Genomic DNA, 20309 nt, shown 5'->3' with positions numbered 1-20309 from the left:
TTGAGAAATCTATATCCCAACATGCAATGCCCTATTTATGTAGTTCACTAGACAGAATAATTAACTAGGTCTCAAACTGTTGTGTTATTTTAAATATGAAATGTAATTCATGTAGTGGGAGTCATTTATACAGTAACAAGCACCTAGATCAAGTAGTTATTAATTCATGTAGACTTACGATGGACTGTGGTTTATGCCGTCTTATGTTTCTTCATAATACTTGAGCATGGATGCTGTTTATATTCAGGTGTAGAAACTGGCTGTACCTTAGGGTTTCTCTTGTTTTATTGCTTTGTGTTAAACATAAAAAGAATTTTGGTTTAGACATTAAAGTTGTTGGAAATTATTTATAATTTTACAGTCTTATGTTTCTTTTCATGGTATTTCTGTTCCATGGAAATGTTTAAAACATTTTTAATTCCTTCCTTTTCCTTGTACACTTCTGACTTCAAATCATTGACGAAGTTGTATCAGTTCTTCTTTGTATTGAATATCATTCTTTTTCTCTTTTCACAGTCATCACCGTAGTTCAGACCATTAGCATTTTTCTGGGCTACTGAAATAATGATTCCTCTCTCTCAGTTTTTGTCAGTGTGTTAAACACTGGTACGTGGTTAAACCCTTCTCCTCCCTGCCTTCCTGTAACCCTCACTCTTTGAGTAGTATGGAAATGTTAACCCACACTCAGTCTCTGGTGACTTTACAGTTGTCTTTGGGATTCATTAGCCTAATGCTCAGAGTCTCAGTACCCTCCCAGTTTGGTCCACTTCTCTTACCAATACTACTAGTCTTCTACGCAAAATTGGTCTGATCATTTATAGTAAACGACGTACTTTTACCATTTGGACTAGGCCATTGCACTTGTTCTTTAAAGCTTGAAATTCTGCTTGCTCTTAGTCTTACCTTAATTCTCCTTTCTTATAAATGGTATACCTCTGCTCTTACTGCTGTTTCAACACTTCACACTGTTGTGGTAAATATTACACCAATTATTTGTCAATTAATATTCTGCTTTCTGTTATTAATCCTCTTCTGTGTTTGAGTCTTGTGTTCCTGACTACATTGTCAACTTGTGAAGACCACGGACCATGACTTATGCTATTTTGTACCCTTGCATATAGCCATTCTACCATTATTTACTGTTGTTGGCAGGTTGCTTTAAATCAAAGCTAATTTAAGAGCATTTTAATGTTCTTCTTTTATGGCATCTTTTTCTTGCTTAAGTACATGAAAAAATTATTGCTGTGACTATCCAGGATGGTCTGTTTTTATTGAATTAATGAGTAAAGTGTTTTGAAATTTATTGCAGTTTGGAAAAGACCAGAAAATTAAGCAGCTACCAATGAAGTTTAAGTTCATCATTTTAAACTGTGTGTCTTTGTGTGTACATTCATATATATTGTGACCAATTATTGAGCAAGTTATTTAATAGGCATTTTGGCAGTACAGAAGGAGCCAATGATTGATTACCTTTTTTTTCAGAAGAGGATTGGGAGGAAAGCTCTTCTGTGGTCAATAATAGAGTACAGTATATTCTTGTAATATGATTGAGTTTCCCATTGCTATATGAGGATAAAATACTTCATGAATATTTTTAGAAGAAAATACAGAAATAGCAAGGCATGGAACCATGTGGCATTTAACCATGTAGCAGCTATTCTTACTGTTTGTAGTTCTGTAATTTTTAGTTAGTATTCTAGTTAGAAAGAATATTTGTTTGAAAGGCCAGCTAGATCTGGAAAAGGTAGTCTTCTCCATTAGACTTTTCACTACCTGTCTTTGGCATTTGTTTTTATCAGAGACAGCCATAGTGTCTGTGTCTTTGAACATAGAGAGAGCCTAGAAAACATAACTTGTCAGATACATAGCTTTAGTTGTGTTAGATTGAAAGTGATTGTGTTGAAACTCTTCCAGACATTTGTGCATCTTATCTGAGAAGGAGTAGATCTGAAAGTTAATTATACCTACGTTGGGTTGAGACTTGGCTGACTTTGGTGGTGGTGGTTTAGTCGCTAAGTCGTGTCCGACTCTTGTAACCCCATGGGCTGTAGCCTGCCAGGCTCCTCTGTCCATGGAATTTTCCATGCAAGAATACTGGAATGGATTGCCATTTCCTTCTCCAGGAGTATCTTCCCTACTCAGGAATCGAACCCAGGTCTCCTGCACTGAAGGCAGATTCTTTACCGACTGAGCTTTGAGGGAAGCCCGAAAGATTCCAAAAATGAAAGAAGTACGGGAGAGAGTGGTTAACAGCCAAGAGGTGGCAGCATAGAGCACAATATTGGAATTTTGATTTGAGGTTGGCATGGTGAGATACCAGGTAATATTTGAAAAAGCTGTTAGAAATACTAGTCTGATATTTAAGAATGAGATGCAGGTTATTCCTAATTGTTTTTAGTTAATTTGATTTTCATTGGATACTATTAGAATGGATAAAATAAATACGTTATTTACATTTACTTTCAAAAATACCTGCCCTTTCTTGGTGACTCAGTTGGTCAAAGAATCTATCTGCCTGCAGTGCAGGAGATCTGGGTTTGATCCCTGGGTCTGTCAGGGAAATCCCCTGGAGAAGGGAAAGGCAACCCACTGTAGTGTTCTTGCCTGGAGAATTCCATGGACAGAGGAGCATGGTGGGGTACTGACCATGAGGTTGCAAAGAGTCGGACACGACTGAGCAACTAACACTTTAAAAATATCTAGTGAAAAATATGAAGTTGCCTTTTTGGAAAATATAACAGGAACTTACCTAGAAATTAGTAAAATGATTGTTCATCTACACTTCAGTAGTTAGAAAATATATTTTGTATGGGAAAGACAAGTAACTATTTTTGAGCACCTACTATGTGCCAGTTACTTTGATTTGCTCCCATTTAATTCTCACAGCAACATCCCTATAAAGTTAGTTATAAAGCTGGTTAAAGCCATCCCAGTTTTACAGATAAAGAAATGGCAAGGATCAGTCTGAGTTAGGGCAAAGTCGCATAGCTGGGATTGGATCCAAGTTTTTAGAGTACGTGGATTTTGATTACAAAGCTAGAAACATGAATATGGAAAATGGTAGAGTAAGAATTAAGTGGTATTTGAAATTACTCAGTTTGGAAGAGGAAGAGAATAAGAGTGTAAAGGGGCATGAGTATATTTGAAATAGCCAGTCTCAGTTGTGCTAGGAGTCCATTAACGAGTGAGTGTCTACCTGCCTGCCTTACTTGGCTTCTCCCTTTCCTTCCTTTCCTGTTTGTTGGGCATGTAGTATATACTCTAAAATGTGTACTAAATGAATAAGAAGTCAGTGTACATAATGAGGTTGGAGAATTATAATATTATAGCTAACTGTTTTGACTGCTTACATACACCAAGTATATACACGAAAAGCTTTCTGTGTACTATACACTTATGAGGCTTTTATACTTTTTCTTAGCTTCTTTTTGAAATAATTTTAGATATATAAAACACTTGCAAAAATAATAAATTCCTCTATACCTAGGTTTCCCAAATGATAATGTCTTATGTAACCACAATACAATGATAAAAATCAGGAGATAAACACTGATAAAGTACTGTAATCTGCATATCTTTCAGAATTCACCAGTTACCCCAATAGAGTCATGTTTCTGGTCCGGGAGTCAATCTAGGACCACACTTTGTTATATGGCTGTCATGTCTGCTTTGTCTCCTTTAGTCTAATAGTTCTGTTTTTCTTTGCCTTTCATGATGTTGACACTTTTGAAGAATGCTAGCAAATTGATTTGTCTCATGGTTCCTCAGTTTGTCTGATAGTCCTTATAATTGAATTCAGGTTATGCAAGAATTGCACAGAATTGACGGGGTGTCATCCTTAGTGCACCATATCAGGAAACACTTGGTGATGTTTAATTTGATCACTTGGTTAAGACTGTGTCTGCCAAGTTTCCTATACTGTAGGGTTTCTGCTTTTTTCCCTTTTGTGCTTGATAGGTATCTTGTGGAGACATACTTTGAGATTTTGTAAGTATTTTTTTCTCATCATAATTTTAGCATCAATTGATTAATCTTGTCTGAAAAAAAATACTAGCATGGTGTTTACCAAATGATGCTTCCCTAGTTCTATTATTTCTTCAAACTCTATTTGTTGAAATCTTACTGTAAGGAAGATGTTTCCCTTCCCTATTTATGTTTTTGTTGTTTACCTGTCAGTATTGACTCATGAATTCTTATTTTGTTCTTTGGATTATAATTTATTGCAATCATTATTTATTTTGTAGTTTGAGTTGTTTTACATTTGTCCATTGAAAGCCCATTCTGGTTGGCTTTTCATCTTTTTTTTTTGTTTATCACGTTTCTATCAGTCTTTACCTTTTTGCCCCGAAAACTGTTCCACACTTACCTTTGCTTTCTCTATCAGAACCTTGGATTTTGCCAAGGAATCCTCATTTCTTTTTTTTTTCTCTTAAACACCAAAAACATTTTGCTTTGGGGTATAGCCAATTAACAGTGTTTTGACAGTTTCAGGTGACCAGTGAAGAGACTCAGCCATAAATATACATGTATCCTGATGCTGGGAAAGATTAGGGGCGGGAGGAGAAGGGGACAACAGAGAATGAGATGGTTGGATGGCATCACCGACTTGATGGACATGAGTTTGGGTAGACTTCAGGAGTTGGTAATGGACAGGGAGGCCTGGCGTGATGCGGTCCATGGGGTCGCAAAGAGTCGGACACGACTGAGCAACTGAACTGATCCATTCTTCCTTGTTTTTTTAATTTGGAAAATTGTGTAAGATAGCAAAACACTAGGTATACTCATTGTACTAGAACATCATTGCTTCTAGACCTCCTTAGTTGTCTGAGCTACAAAATATGTGTGTTAATACTTAAATATATGTACACATACACCTGTATTTCTATGTCAGAAGCTATCTTGTGATGCTGTTATTAATTGTAGGGTTGTGTTGATAGCATGAAGAGCTGATCCAATAGTAGTGAAGGAGTACTGGAGAGAGAGAAAGAATTAAAAATTACTTTCAGTGTTTCATATCCTTAAACATGGACTAATTTTAAGCGATGAGTCAGTGTATGATAATGGATATTCTTGTACTTGGCTGAGATGGAGATAGCTGTTGTAAAGAGTTATGGATGTTTTAATAACTAAGGATAATGCGAGATGGGATTTTGTATACAAATATGAATTGTTTATGCTCTTTAAGTTTATTATAAGGCTATTATTAGTAAGTTCAGTATTTGACAATCATGTTAGGAGAATGTTCTAAGAAGTTAGGACTTGTGGTACATTTTTGAAGAATATATAGGTCTGGATAGACAGACACAGGAGAGGCATAGAATTTATTTTTGTAAGTAACCAGCAATAAGATTGGAGTAAGTCAAGAAGATCCCCTGGAGAAGGAAATGGCACCCACTCCAGTATTCTTGCCTGGAAAATCCTATGGATGGAGGAAGCTGGCGGGCTACAGTCCATGGGGTCACAAAGAGGCGGACTAGACTGAGCGACTTCACTTTCACTTTTCACTTTCAAGATTCTCTCTCTTTCGGTGCCCATCTATTCTCAGGAATCATGTAACTAGATACTTTTCATGCCTATTATTAGCCTGTCATGTTGTGTTTACTTTGAACATTTCGTCATTTCCTCTTTTGTGAGTATGCACTAATTAGAAGTTTTAGAGATATCCTTCTTACATTTTAATTTTTATTTCAATTTTAGCACATTGAAATTTATAGTAAGAGCAGATGCTAAATCTAAGTTATTATTTTCTGATTGTATTCTACAGCATGTATTTATGCTGAATGTATCAGTTTGGGCATATTCAACACTGCTGATAAAGACTTGTCTGTCATCTTGTCCTAGAGAACCACAACTCAATAAGTATTCACAGTACCTATTATGTAAATGGAACTGTGGAAGAAAAATGTATGAATATAGTGCTTGTCTGTTAGGACTGAGAAAGAAGAAGCAAATCTGAGAAGTTTAAGAGTTATTTACGTAGGAGACTTAAATAAATACAGGATAAGTTGAATGAATACCAGACATTAGTACATGATTAATTACTTATGAAGTTAAGTGTACAAATCTAAATTGCAAGACCTAACCTTGTTGTATTTCCAGAGGCTTTTATATATATTATTTTAAAAGATTAAGGAAAACCACTTGACACGGTGAATCAGTGCTCATCCAAGATTCAGTATCAAAGAGTTTTTTCTGGCGGGCAGGCGGGTGATTTGTGTGTATGCATGTGTGTGTGTGTGTGTTGTGTTTTTTTAATATATACTCCCAGTCTGTGGACTTTTTTCCCCTAAGACAAACATAGAGATTCAGAGAAATCATTAATTGGAGATCAGTTCTATCCAATATTATGTGGTTAGAATTAAGCAGATACACTAGTTATTTGGCAAATTTGATAAAAGTCTGATTCTTGGTAAACCAGAGTATACCAGAGAAGTAAAAAATGGATCCCTCCTTGCATATGGAATATTGGTGGCTAATGAAATTAAAGGAGATTTAAATCCTCCAACCTGCTTTGTTGCTGTTGCTTAGTCGCTTCAGTCATGTCCGACTCTGTGTGACCCTGTGGATTGTACCCGGCCAGGCTTCTCTGTCCATGGGATTTTCCAGGCAAGAATACTGGAGTGGGTTGCCATTTCCTCCTCCAGGGGATCTTCCCAACCCAGGGATCAAACCCTGGTCTCCTGCATTGCAGGCAGATTCTTTACCACTGAGACACCAGGGAATACTGACAACCTGCTTGCCCAGAACCAGAGCTCTGTCATTGAGAGTAAAGTTCCCTGCTTCATTCTCATGTAATGTTTAAAAGGTAGTAGTTAGCAAAAGAAAATAGTTTTAAAAACTATACATGTCTAACGGAAGAAAAACTAACAGCAGGTTCTGATTATAGATCCTGGTGAATTAAATAAAATAGTAATAAAAGATGCTTACTCCTTGGAAGGAAAGTTATGACCAACCTAGATGGCATATTCAAAAGCGGAGACATTACTTTGCCAACAAAGGTCCGTCTAGTCAAGGCTATGGTTTTTCCAGTGGTCATGTATGGATGTGAGAGTTGGACTGTGAAGAAAGCTGAGCGCCGAAGAATTGATGCTTTTGAACTGTGGTGTCAGAGAAGACTCTTGAGAGTCCCTTGGATTGCAAGGAGATCCAACCAGTCCATTCTAAAGGAGATCAGTCCTGGGTGTTCTTTGGAAGGAATGATGCTAAAGCTGAAACTCCAGTACTTTGGCCACCTTATGTGAAGAGTTGACTCATTGGAAAAGACTCTGATGCTGGGAGGGATTGGGGGCAGGAGGAGAAGGGGACGACAGAGGATGAGATGGCTGGATGGCATCACTGACTCTATGGACGTGAGTTTGAGTGAACTCCGGGAGTTGGTGATGGACAGGGAGGCCTGGAGTGCTTTGATTTATGGGGTCGCAGAGAGTCGGACATGACTGAGCGACTGAACTGAACTGAATAGTCATTTGCTACTACTTGCACTTTAGGCTTAATTTCCATGTACAATAATAACAATTAGATATACTGATAAGAATCATTTGTGGTACATTTATTGGACATTTTTAATACTGTATTTAACTCTTGATATGTAGGCAGGCTTCAAACTTCGTCATTTTCCTATTCTTTAACCTATTGGTCTGCTTAACAAAATTGAAAATAATGTTGAAAGTGAAAGTCACTCAGTTGTGTCCAACTCTTTGTGGCTCCATGCTCTATACAGTCCATGAAATTCTCCTGGCCAGAATACTGAAGTGGGTAGCCATTCCCTTCTCCAGGGGATCTTCCCAACTCAGGTCTCCCACATTGTCGGTGGATTCTTAAGCAGCTGAGCCACCAGAGAAGCCCGAAGATAACATTGACATACAGTAAACATTGTATTAAGCCCAACAATTCATATTTAGTTAATGTAAAAAGCAGTAATTTACACAAAATAAGAAGCTTTCTTTTTAGATAACTGACCTTAAAAAATACAGGCATGTAAAATGGTGGAGTCCTTTTCCCTAAGACTTGATGGCATTTAAAATAATAAGCATAGGAGAGTGGCATTTGAATCAATGAGTTGCATCTTGTCAGCTCTTACTAGCTTATTGCTTGAAATGTCAGTAAGCCATTGGTAGCAGACATGGCTGTAGCTGTAGCTCCATGTTCTACTTGCATAGGTCTTTTAAAAATAATTATTACAAAACCTGCATGCATACATATGCTTTTAATTCATAGATTTACTATGTGGTATGGATTTTTTTTTTTAACACTATTTAAATTTGGAGAAAGTGAAGAGGAACTAAAAAGCCTCTTGATGAAAGTGAAAGAGGAGACTGAAAAAGTTGGCTTAAAGCTCAACATTCAGTAAACGAAGATCATGGCATCTGGCCCCATCACTTCATGGCAAATAGATGGGGAAGCAGTGGAAATAGTCTCAGACTTTTATTTTTTGGGGCTCCAGAATCACTGCAGATGGTGACTGCAGCCATGAAATTAAAAGATGCTTACTCCTTGGAAGAAAAGTTATGACCAACATAGATAGCATATTCAAAAGCAGAGACATTACTTTGCCAACAAAGGTCCGTCTAGTCAAGGCTATGGTTTTTCCTGTGGTCATGTATGGATGTGAAAGTTGGACTGTGAAGAAAGCTGAGCGCCGAAGTATAGATGCCTTTGAGCTGTGGTGTTGGAGAAGACTCTTGAGAGTCCCTTGGACTGCAAGGAGATCTAACCAGTCCATTCTGAAGATCAGTCCTGGGTGTTCTTTGGAAGGACTGATGCTAAAGCTGAAACTCCAATACTTTGGCCACCTCATGCGAAAAGTTGACTCATTAGAAAAGACTCTGATCCTAGGGGGATTGGGGGCAGGAGGAAAAGGGGACAACAGAGGATGAGATGGCTGGATGGCGTCACCAACTCGATGGATGTGAGTTTGAGTGAACTCCGGAGTTGGTGATATACAGGGAGGCCTGGCGTGCTGCGATTCATGGGGTCGCAAAGAGTCGGACACGACTGAGCGACTGAACTGAACTGAAATTCCCACGCTGTAATGAACCCCATTACAGCGTGGGAATGGTCTTGAATTTTGACAGGAACAGCTCTAAAATGTTACCCCATCAGTTTTGTATCACACTTCTTAAGTCTAGGCCTTCTTAACCTTTCCCAAGTGAAACTTGTTATTTTTTCTTTCATTACTTTTCCTAAGATGTTGTGTCTTGAAAATAAGCAGCTATGTAAGTGATCTCCCCCATTCTTACTCCCCCCAGGCAAACTCAAAGGTGACAAACTTTAGAGTTAGAAAAGAAACTTTAAGAAATGTTAAATCTTTATTTTTTGTTTAAAGTTTAACTTTATTAACTATTTATTGCCCTGACAACTAACTACCATGCTCATACAATTTTGTTGCTTCATTTATTCAGTAATGTCCTTGCTGTTTCAGGGATCAGTAGAGCTACTTTTATATAGTTCTTAGAGAACTTTAATATTCTGTCAGGGATCAGAAAATCCAGCCCACAGTCTGTTTTTGTAATGCCTACAAGCTTAAAGAAGTAGTTTTGAAGGGGGAAGAATGAGGTGTTACAGAGACTGTATGTGACTTGCAAAGCCTCAAGTATTTACTCTCTGGCCCTTGACAAAACATTTTATTCCATTTTGAGTATCTTCCATCAGGTTGTTGGAATTAAGAGAATGCTGAAATTTATTAATTTCCGTATCCTATTTACTGCTCTCTCTGTTTTTCTTCCTCTGTGTATCAGAGCAACAACACAAGCAAATATAATTTAATGGCAAGAGAGCTAGGATTATAGAGAAGAGAGTAGGAGAGAAACAAGGAAGACTTGGCTTGTGGAAGGAAAGTAGAGTTCAACATTTGTCCACCTGACTTTTTTAAACTTTTAACTTTCAATAATTGCACATTTATAAAAAAGGTAAAAGAATGGCACGAAAATTTTCGTGTGCCCTTTACCTAGATTGCCACTTACTTTGCCATATTTGCCTTGTTAATTCATTGTTCATCTTTCTCTTTCACAAATATTGCATATCACACACACCCGCATCTTCCTGAACCATATGAAAGTAAGTTGTAGACATCATATCCCTCATATCCCTTTCCTCCTAAGTATTTTCATGTTTATTTTTCTATTTCCTAAGACTAAGGATATCCACTTACTTAACTACACAGTACAGTTACCAAAAGTCAGGAAAGTTAGCTTAGATATATTGTCTAATCTATGAATCTCATTTAATTTTTCCCAGTTGTCCCAGTGACTTAATAGTTTTTTACCTACTCCTTTAACCCAAAATCCAATTTAAGATTATTCATTGAATTTGAGATTCATTACTCTTTAGTCTCTTTTGATCTAGAATGGTTCCTCAGCCTTTTATTTCTGTATTTTTAATGACATTTATGTTTTTGAAGAGTGTAGGTCATTCATTTTGTAGAATGTCTCTTAATTTAGCTTTTCGATAGTTCCTTCATTATTAAATTCAGGTCATGATCTTTTATCAGGAATATCCAGTGATATCCTTATGAGTCCATCACATCATGAAATACACACAGTGTCAGTTTAGTAAGTGATTTTAACTTTGACAAAGTTTATGCCCATTGGGTTTCTCCACTGAAATGTTAACTGTTTTCCCCCTTATAATTAATAAGTAATTTGTACATAGATACTTTGAGTGACTGTAATAGTTTTTCCTCACCAAACTTTCATCATTTCAGTTTTAGTATTGATGGTAGTTTTTTGCTGGATTAAGTTATTTTTCCAGTGATTTGAAAATAGTGATCTTTCTGACTCCATTATTTCTTCTATTAATAAATTGTTTAATTGGCTTTAAAAGCTGGCTTAAAACTCAGCATTCAAAAAACTAAGATCATGGCATCCAGTCCTGTCACCTCATGGCACATAGATGGAAAAAGTGGAAACAGTAACAAATTTTATTTTCTTGGGCTCCAAAATCACTACAGACGGTGACTGCAGCCACGAAATTAAGATGCTTACTCTTTAGAAGAGAAGCTATGACAAACCTAGACAGCATATTAAAAAAGCAGAAATGTCACTTTGCCAACAAAAGTCTCTATAGTCAAAGCTATGGTTTTTCTAGTACCAATGTGAGCGCCAAAAAATTGATGCTTTCAAACTGTGGTGCTGGAGAAGACTCTTGAGAGTCCCTTGGACTGCAAGATCAAACCAGTCAATCCTAAAGGAAATCAACCTTGAATATTCATTGGAAGGATTGATGCTGAAGCAGAAGCTCCAATACTTTGACCACTTGATGCAAAGAGCTAACTCATTGGTAAAAACACTGACGCTGGGAAAGATTGAGGACAGAAGGAAAAGATGGCAACAGAGGATAAAATGGTTGGATGGCATCACCAAGTTAATGGACGAATTTGAGTAAACTCCAGGAGAGAGTGCTGGACAGGGAAGCCTGGTGTGCTGCAGTTCAAGGGTTGCAAAGAGTTGGACACTGCTTGGCGACTGAACGACAGCACTGAGGAAGAGTTTTCTCTTCCCTCTGCCAGTGTGGAGTCAAGATTCTCTCTCTATTCAGTAGGTTATCATGTAGTGTCCTAAATCTGGTTAGTCAGGGCCTCTTCAAGCTAACCTCCCATGTCTTTTTGACATGTCCCCGTCATTTTTTGATCTTTTTTATTTACTGTCTAGTACAGGATATTTGGTCTTTTCTGTGTTCCAAAACTGGTTTCTGTTTTTGTAGGGGAAATCTGGTTTCTTTGGTGAGGAATTGTTAATGCATATACCTACTTTTTAGTCCAAATAATATAGCTTTATTGGCAAAGACCAAATGTTGTGCAATAATCAGCCTTATCTTCATTTATATCTAAGGATATAGAAAAAAGTATCAAAATGCCACCATTTCGTGGCCGTTGACATACCCAGTCAGAATACTATGCAAAGAAGTGGATGGCAAGTAAAAGATACTGTTTTTTTTTAACCTCCAAATATGCTTGCTTGAAGAGAAAGATACGTGCGTGAGTTTTTGGAAATGTGTCACATTTCTTTATGACTCTGAAAATGTAAGTAAAGGTCATTTCTTTGATTTCATGTGGTAGTTCAGGAGTCACAATTCAGTGATACATTCAGTATCTAGCATTTTTAATACCCTGAATCTATTTGGAATGATTTTTATTGAGGTAATATTTATACATAATGAAATAAAAATTCATTTTAGAGTACAGATAATGCATTTCAATATGTGTATACAATTGATAACTGCCATCACAGTCAAGGTACAAGGACAGTTTCTTCACCTTAAAATGTTTCCTCCTGCCCTTTTGTAATCAATCACTTTATTGGACCCACAGACCCCAGCAATTTTTATAATTTTATCTTTTCTAGAATTTTATGTTTTAGGAATTATAGGTATATAGTCTTTTATTTTTTACTTCTTTCACTTAGCATAACTTTTAAATATTTATTCCTGATTTTGTATATGACGTTTTGTTTCTTTTTATTGCTAAGTAAGTCTCTGTGGGTGTGAATATGCTACTATTTATCCATTTTTTCTTTTTAAGTAGAATTTGAATTGTTTTCAGATGTTGGCTATTAGGCTTATTCACATGTAAGTCTTTGGGCATATATTTTCATTTCTCAGGGATTCAATACCTAGAATTGGAATTGCTGGGTAATATTGTAATTGCACATTTAACCTTATACTGTCATGTATTTCACCAAAGTGACTGTGTTTCTATCAGCAGTGTATGGGAATTCCACTGTTGCACATTTTGCCAACATTTTTATATAATTGGTCTTTTAAACTTTACCTATTCTGGTAGGTCTGTAGTGGTACCTCATTGTGATTTTCATTTTCATTTCCCTGGTGACTAGTGTGTTGAGCGTCTTTCTTTGTACATATCTCTGTGAAACACAGTATAAATTTCTTGCTTTTTAAAAATACTTGCTAAGCTGTAAAAGTTCTTTATATATCCTGTGTAAAACCTCTCATCAGTTTTTTCTCTTAAAACTCAGGATTTTATGTCCTTTTCAAGAAATGTTTGCCTAATCCATTGTCAAGCACAAGGAAATTTCATATTTTCTTCTGAAAGTTTAGTGATGTTAACTCTTATATTTTGATTTATTATTCATTTCTGGTTAATTTTTGTATATGTTGTATGAGGTAAGTATTGAGGTTTATTGTATTCTGTAAGGTAATCCAGTTCCAGCATCATTTGTTGAAAAGACTTCCTCCCCCGCTCCAGACGGAATTATTTTGGCGTCTTTAGGTCAGTTGATAATGCACCATGTAGGCGTGTTTTGAACTCTGTCCTGTGCCATTGAACTGTATGTGTGTGTCCTTACACCAATACTACAGTATCGTTACTGCTCTATCTTTATATCTTGAAATCAAGTAGTACGAATCCCATTTATTTTCTTTTTCAAACTTGCTCTAGATCCTATATGTTTTTAACTTATCAATTCTTAAAAAAGACCTATTAAGATTTTATTAGGGTTGTGCCGAATCTGTGGATCAGTGTGGAGAGAATTAGCAGTATTAAACCTTTCAATTTATGATTATGGTTTATCTCATTTTTATGCACATCATGTGTTATTTCCCTTAGCAGTGTTTTGTAGTGTCAGTTTAGCATGAAGAAATTTATTTAGCGTTTCTAGTAGTACAGAAAGATAGTACTTTTTAGTTGTAGAGAAATGTTATAGAGTAAACCTATTTGGAAACATCTTTTAGATGTTTATTTCTTTGTTATTCCCCCAAATGTAATAAAGATAAAAATAAATTATATGGATTACATATTTTTAGATAACCAGAAGCTTAATACAGAATTTGAGGGCTTTTCTGTTGAAGAAGATCCCAGCCCATTCAGTGTATCTTTTTCCTGCTTTTGGTGATGAGTCATAAGACCACAACGTGCTGACAGCTCGCCACAGCTCCCTTAAAAGGAGTTTCCTTAAAAGGATGCTGGAAAAGTGACATAAACTGGTGAGGCTACCAGAGAACATAGCAACTGAAATTGATGACATAGTTTTCCCTGAAAGCTGTATACAAAATTAAGTTTTACATGCACATACACACACGTTGTTCATTTTCCCAACACTAGCACTTAGAAAATAAACATTTCATAATACTAAAATGTAAAATAATAAATATGTGGGAACTACATGAGTTAACAACAGAATTTTCAGTTCAGTTCAGTTGCTCAGTCGTGTCTGCTCTTTGCGACCCCATGGACTGCAGCATACCAGGCCTCCCTTTCCTTCACCATCTCCCAGAGCTTGCTCAAATTCATGTCCATCAAGTTGGTGATGCCATCCAACCATCTCATCCTCTGTCGTCCCCTTCTTTTCCTGCTTTCAATCTTCCCAGCATCAGGGTCTTTTCCAAGGAGTCAGTTCTTTGCATCAGGTGACCAAAGGATTGGAGCTTCAGTTTCAGCATCAGTCCTTCCAGTGAATATTCAGGACTGATTTCCTTTAGGATTGACTGGTTTGATCTCCTGTAGTCCAGTAGAATTTTGAGATCCATTAAATTTTAAAATAAATGTAAAGCAGTTCCTGAGAAAGACGACTGGATATCTTTAAGGATGTTGCTTTTTCCTGAATTACCTTCTAAATATAGTGCTAATCAGATCAAAACGTCTTCTTTGGAGAACTAGTGGTAGTGGGAACAGAATTGACTGAGTAATTTTAAATGCAGTCTGATGGAATAAAGGTTGAATAGCCAGGACATTTCGGAAAATATAAGTGACAAATGGAATTTGCCTTCCCAAATACAAAGACTTACTATAAATATGTAATAGTTTTTAAAGTGTGAACTAATGATGCCTTTTTACAGGTCCTTATTAAGGAGAGAGCTTTTAAAAAACGTGACTACTCCCTACCCCAGAGTTACAGAATCGAAAGCTCTGGGAGTATGTTCTAGGCATGTATGCTTTCAAGAAGCTCGTAGTAGATTCTGGTAGGACAGAATTACCTCTGACTGTGAACCAACCAGTCTGCGTAGACTAATTCTTGAATTCTGAAGGAAGCAACTCATAGGTGATATAAATTCCAGTTCTGATGTCGTTTTATTCCTATTTAGTTCTGGGCCAAGAATTTGTTTGGTAAGGAATGATAATAAATGCAAAGAACACTGGTTTTTTTGTTTATAGTATGTCATATCATTTTATTGTTTTTGCCACACAATACATAATGTTTCCTTTTAGAATTCATGTATGAGGGAGGAGACATCACATGAATTAACTTCCTATCTCCTGACTATTGTATTAGCTTTTTCAGCTCTGTGTCATAGAAACATTTTTGTTCTCATTGGTTCATTTAATTTTGGTATGCTTAGCTACAATGAGGGAGGATGAACTACATTTTGTTTATACGTCGTTGCTGTAAATTTTTAACTTCATGGCCAGATGCACTTGAAAAAATACATGATATTGTGCTGTATTTTTCATCTTTGGTTGTAATATGGTTAAGATTGTTTTAATTAAAACAACTATTTTGTGAAAATTATTTTAAAAGGACATATAAACTTGGAAAATAGTTATCTTAAGGGCATAAAGCAAATGGAGAATCATTTGTTCCAAAAAAAAATCTATTTAATCTTTGTAAGAACAAGAGTCTAAGACATTTGAGCTATGACCCACTCCTACTTACTTCCCTGACCTCAGTTTGAGAGAAGCTGTACTCTGAACAGGAGAGAAAAACTGTGGGCATTTTTTATTCATTCGGGATTCTTATTGCAGAAACTTTCATCCAGACAGATCAAGTAAAAGGGCCCAGGGCCCCCTTTCCTCACTCAGCCTTTATTGTGAGTGGAAGTCTACTGTAAACATAGCAGGCTAAGAATACTAGGCCTCAGTTGCTGGGCCAGGCCTCATCCAAGAAGGGCAAGTTATCTGGCACCCCCACTCACAGAGCACAGATGTCACTCTGAGAGAAGTGAGTCACTCTCCCAGCCCCCAGTTCCTGTGCAGAGTGTCAGAAAGGTTATTCCTAAGGGAGAGGGGGGCCTTAAGAATAGAGACCTCTGTAGCTCTCCTAAGAAGACTAACTTTATTTGAAACAGAGCTTGCAACAAGATGTTGAAAATTATGATCTTTGTGGCGAACAGTTAAAAGGAGGCTGGTAATTCCTTGTGCTAATAGCAACAAGTGAAATGGCAAACAAGTTAGAAGTTTAAAGAGAGAACCAGAAAAACAGCAAGAAAGTGCCCTCCTGGGATTGGAACAGGCCTCAAAGACTGGCAACACCCTGCCCCTGCAACAAGGCTTCACTTTTCTTGGATCAGACTGAGGTGCAGTTATTCTGCAGGGTGTGGCAAAAATAGTAGGACAGTTAGTAGAGACTGTTATCTGGGTTGGGAAACCACTATAGGCAGACCAACCAGAAGCTTACAAAGGAGAGATTCAAGAAAAAAACTGCCAAAGGGAGCCAATCTAAACCCATAGTTATTCCTGGTGGACAGAGACTGCACGCTCAAGACAGCATCCTCTGAGAAGTGGTATCAGAGGCTACACACTGCTGGGGAATTAAAGATAAAGATGGACATTTTGAGAAAACAAGAAAAGGGTCAATCTATAACTATATTCTCTCCTAACAGTAGACCCCCAGAATGCATGAAGCAAAATGCTATGGAATTGAAGGGAGAAATAGACAATTCAACAGTAATAGATGGACACATTAGTAGTCCACTTTCAATAATGGATAGAGTAGGCAGAAGATCAACAAACATGGAGGACTTGAACAACACTATGAATCAACTAAATTTAGTAGATATCTATAGAACACTCCACCAAACAAGAGCAAAATACTCATTTTTCTCAAGTGCACACAAAACATTCTCTAGGAGAGACTATATGCTGGGCCATAAAAAAAATTTTTTTTTAAAGAATTGCAATTATACAAAGTATGTTTTCCAGTCACAGTGGAATGAAATTGGAAATCAGTTACAGAGTAATGTAAGGAATTCACAAATCTGTGGAAATTAAAGCACTTCTAAGTAACCAGTGGATCACAGAAGAAATCACAAAGGAGTAGAGAATAGTTTGAGATAAATAAAAGCAAAACCAAAACATACCAAAACTTATGAGATATAGCTGTCAGTACTTAGAAGGTAATTTATAGCTATGAATGCCTACGTTAAATGAAAAAGCTTTCAAATCATTATTCTAACTGTCCACTTTGGGACTAGAAAAAGAAGAGCAAATTAAACCGTAAGTAAGCAGAAATAAGGGCATGAGTAGAGCAGAAATAAATAGTAAAATAGAGAATATTGTCATAACTAAAAGTTGGTTCTATGAAAATGTCAATAGTTGAGAAAACCCTTATTTAATGCCAATCAGAGTAAAAAGAAGATTCAAATTACTAAATCACAAGTGATACAGGGGAAATCGCCACTGACCTTAGAGCAATAAAAAGGATTATAAGAGGAGTACAATTGATAATATGTATGCCAAAAGATTAGATAATTATATAAAATAGGTACATGCTTAGAGAGACACAGACTACTAAAACTGGCACGAGAAGAAATAGAAAATCTGATCAGATATATGTTGCAGATTGAATTGTGTCCGCCTTCCTCCAAAAAAGATAATGTTGAAGTTCTAATCCCTGGTACCTGTGAGTGTTAGTTGCTCAGTCGTGTCCAACTCTTTGTGACTCCATGGAGTATATAGCCCACCAGGCTCCTCTATCCATGAAATTCTCCAGGCAGAAATACTGGAGTGGGAAGCTATTCCCTTCTCCAAGGCATCTTCCTGACCCATGGAGTGAACCTGGGTTTCCTGTATTGCAGGTGGATCCTTTACCATCTGAGCAACCAGGGAAGCCTTAAGACATTTGGAAATGAGGTCTTTGCAGATGTAATGAAGTCAAGATGAAGTTTTAGTGGATTCAGTTGGGCCATAAATCCAATGACTGATATCCTTATAAAGAGAGTTGGAAAGACAGATGCACATAACATAGGGAAGAAGGCAATGTAAAGATGGAGGAAGAAATTGGAGTTATGCTGTCACAAGCCAGGAAACACCAAGGATTGCTAGAAACTAACAGAAGCTAGAAAGAGGCAAGAAAGGACTCTCTTCTTGAGCCTTCAGAAGGAGCAGGCCCTGGAGACACCTTGATTTTAGACTTCTAGACTCCAGAACTCTGAGACAAGTACTTTTCTACTGTTTTTAGGCCACCCAGTTTGTGATAGTAGTTACATTAATAATGTGTATAATTAATAATATGTGTGTTAGTCGCTCGGTCGTGTTTGAATCTTGGCAACCCCTAGCCCTCTAGGCTCCTTTGTCCGTGGGATTCTTCAGGTAAGAATACTGGAGTGGGTTGCCATTCCCTTCTCCAGGGGATCTTCCCAACCCAAGGATTGATTCCCGCATTGCAGGCAGATTCTTTACCATCTGAGCTACCAGGGAAGCCCATATTAATAGTAGCCCTAGAAAATTAGTATGACCCAGAACAAGTAGAGATTGAAATAGTGATTTTAAAATATTCAGGAAAAAAAAGCATATGGTTAGTTCACTGATAATTTCTACCAGATAGTTTTTTTAAAGAATACCAATTCTTGCAAACTTGTCTAAGATATAAAGAAGGAACATTTCTTTATTCTGTGAGGCCAGTATTATTTGAAAACCAAAACCAGGCAAAGACATCACACAAAAAGAAAACTGCAGACCAGTATCACTAGTGTGTAAAACTACACACTAGTATAATCACAAAAAATCTTTAACCAAATATTAGCAAACCAAACCTAACAATGTATAAAAACTGTTATACACCACCATTAAGTGAGATTTGTCTTAGGAATGCAAGGTTGGTGTAACACCACGAAATCAATTAATTTGTAATACAGTGTGTTAATAAAATAAGTGACAGGAATCACATGGTCATCTCAGTAGATGCCTCCCAAATCCAATACCTATTCATCATAAAAATGCCCTGCAAACTGAAATAGCAGGGCACTTCATCAGCCTGACCTACAGAAATGTACAGCTAATATATCTGTGTTGTTGGTTAGTCACTAGGTCATATCTGACGCTTTTGCAACCCTATGGACTGTAGCCTGCCAGGCTCCTCTATCCATGATTTCCCAGGCAAGAATACTGGAGTGGGTTGTTGCCATTTCCTTTCCAAGAGGATCTTCCTGATCTAGGGATTGAACCCACATCTCTTTCATTGGCAGACAAATTCTTTACAACCGAGCCACCAGGGAAGCACAGCTCACATGATACCTAATAGTAAAAGACTGAACAGTTTCCCCCTAAAATCAGGTAACCGCTTCTCTGTTTGGTGTTTTACAACAGGTTCTAGCTTTGGAAGTTAAGTGATAAAAAGAAACGAAAATTATCCCGATTATTAAAGAGGAAGTAAAAGTGTGTTTGCAAATGACATGATATTATATGTAGAAAATCCTAAGGAATCTATAAAACACTATTAGACTTAATCAGAATCAGCAGAGTTGCAGAATACAGCATTTTTTTTTTAATAGCTGAATTTCTATATATTATCAGTGAACAATCTAAACATGAAATTAAGAAAATTCCATTTACAATAGCATTAAAAATAAAATATTAGAAATAAATTTTAACAAAAAGTGTAAGACTCATACACTCTAAATGATAAAATATTGTTGAAAGAAATTAAAGAAGATGATGTTCATGGATAGGAAGTCTCAATATTGTGAAGATGGCATTTCACCCCAAATGATCTGCATGTTCCCTGTCAAGACCCTAGCTGGTTTCTTTGCAGGAATTGCCAAGTTAATGATAAATTCATATGAAGATCCAAGGCACTCTGAATAGCCAAAACGATCTTAGAACCAATTGACAGGTCTTGCACTTCCCAGTTTGAAAGCTTACTACAAAACTGTAATGATAAACATAGTGTGTACTGGCATAAGGACAGATATATAGAGATTGATGGTACAGAATTGAGATGCAGAAGTAAACTTTATTGCTGGTGGTTTTTCACAAAGGAAGTTGGACCCCTTCCTTACACCATACAGAAAAATTTAGTCGAAATGGATTTTAGACCCAAAAGTAAGTCCTAAAATGGTAAAGCGACCCCATGGAGTAGCCCGCCAGGCCCCTCCATTCTATGGAGAACGTCCACGGAATTCTCCAGGCAAGAGTACTAGAGTGGGTAGCCATTCCCTTCTCCAAGGGATCTTCCCAACCCAGGGAATGAACCCGTGTCTCCTGCGTTGCAGGCAGATTATTTACTGTCTGAGCCACCAGGGAAGCCCTTTTAGAAGAAAACATAGGAGTAAATCTTCACAGCCTTGGGTTAATCACTAGTTTTTTTTAGATACAATAGCAAAAGCACAAATAGCCAAAAAGAAAGAAGACAAGTTGGGAT

The 20309-nt window shown here is 37.0% G+C and overlaps 1 protein-coding gene across 13 annotated transcripts in view; it reads left to right on the top strand.

The window, feature by feature from the left end:
* The window catches only part of LCOR (ligand dependent nuclear receptor corepressor), a 133542-nt gene that overhangs the window by 62370 nt on the left and 50863 nt on the right, over positions 1-20309 (top strand). The window lies entirely within an intron of this gene.

The sequence above is a fragment of the Bos indicus x Bos taurus genome, chromosome 26, assembly GCF_003369695.1.
Source record: "Bos indicus x Bos taurus breed Angus x Brahman F1 hybrid chromosome 26, Bos_hybrid_MaternalHap_v2.0, whole genome shotgun sequence".
Lineage (NCBI taxonomy): Eukaryota > Metazoa > Chordata > Mammalia > Artiodactyla > Bovidae > Bos > Bos indicus x Bos taurus.
Note: the sequence above shows the minus strand (reverse complement) of the source record. Positions and strands in the feature narration are given on the sequence as shown.